The following is a 1,063-nucleotide window of genomic DNA, read 5'->3' as shown; positions in this document are numbered from 1 at the left end:
CGAACGTGTCCATCCTGTCAGAAGCGGGTAACTGGCGGGAAACCATCTTATGCTACCTTGGGATCAAGGCTGCCAGAACCGAGGCCCTCACTAAGCTTTTGCACGATAATAGGGTTTGGAAATGAGGGGCTCGTTAGGAAATACAGAAAGAAATGCCGGCAGTCTACAACGCCGAAGGAGGCATAGGGGAATGGTTAGAGTATTTTTTTACCGCTAGTGACGTTACATTTTTTTTATTAATATTAATTACGTGAGAAAGAAAGAAAAAAAGAAAAACACGCGCCCAGAGTGGGGACCGAACCCACGCCTTTCGATTATATCTCGAATGCCTTACCAATTCGGCTATCTGGGCGACTGTGTCCTCCTTCACTTCCTGGGGTATTTATATTTACTACAACTCTATCTGACGCTTGAGGGTGGTAGCCAGCGCCACTCAGACTACACGGGGAGAAGGGGACCTTCTTTTCAACCCCCGTTGCGTGACGCGAACGTCTCCAGCCTGTCATAAGCGGGTAACTGGCGGGAAACCATCTTATGCTACCTTGGGATCAAGCCTGCCAGAACCGAGGCCCTCACTAAGCTTTCGCACGATAATAGGGTTTGGAAATGAGTGCCCGTTAGGAAATACAGAAAGAAATGCCGGCAATCTACAACGCCGAAGGAGGCATAGGGGAATGGTTAGAGTATTTTTTTACCGCTAGTGACGTTACATTTTTTTAATTATATTAATTACGTGAGAAAGAATGAAAGAAAAACACGCGCCCAGAGTGGGGACCAAACCCACGCCTGTCGATTATATCTCGAATGCCTTACCAATTCGGCTATCTGGGCGACTGTGTCCTCCTTCACTTCCTGGGGTATTTATATTTACTACAACTGTATCTGACGCTTGAGGGTGGTAGCCAGCGCCACTCAGGCTACACGGGGAGAAGGGGACCTTCTTTTCAACCCCCGGTGCGTGACGTGAACGTCTACAGCCTGTCATAAGCGGGTCACTGGTGGGAAACCATCTTATGCTACCTTGGGATCAAGGCTGCCAGAACAAGGCTGCCACCGGGGGTTG

The 1,063-nt window shown here is 48.9% G+C and overlaps 1 non-coding gene across 1 annotated transcript; it reads right to left on the bottom strand.

Moving 5' to 3' along the window:
* Positions 1-280: 280 nt before the first annotated feature.
* Trnai-uau (transfer RNA isoleucine (anticodon UAU)) lies at positions 281-352 on the bottom strand. The gene has a single exon. It is a non-coding gene; the product is annotated as a tRNA-Ile (tRNA).
* Positions 353-1,063: the final 711 nt, after the last annotated feature.

The sequence above is a fragment of the Haemaphysalis longicornis genome, unplaced genomic scaffold (assembly GCF_048455015.1).
Source record: "Haemaphysalis longicornis isolate Haplotype H1 unplaced genomic scaffold, Haemaphysalis longicornis Haplotype H1 scaffold_5, whole genome shotgun sequence".
Classification (NCBI taxonomy): domain Eukaryota; kingdom Metazoa; phylum Arthropoda; class Arachnida; order Ixodida; family Ixodidae; genus Haemaphysalis; species Haemaphysalis longicornis.
The sequence above is the reverse complement of the archived record's forward strand: the minus strand, read 5'-3'. Positions and strand labels throughout refer to the sequence as shown.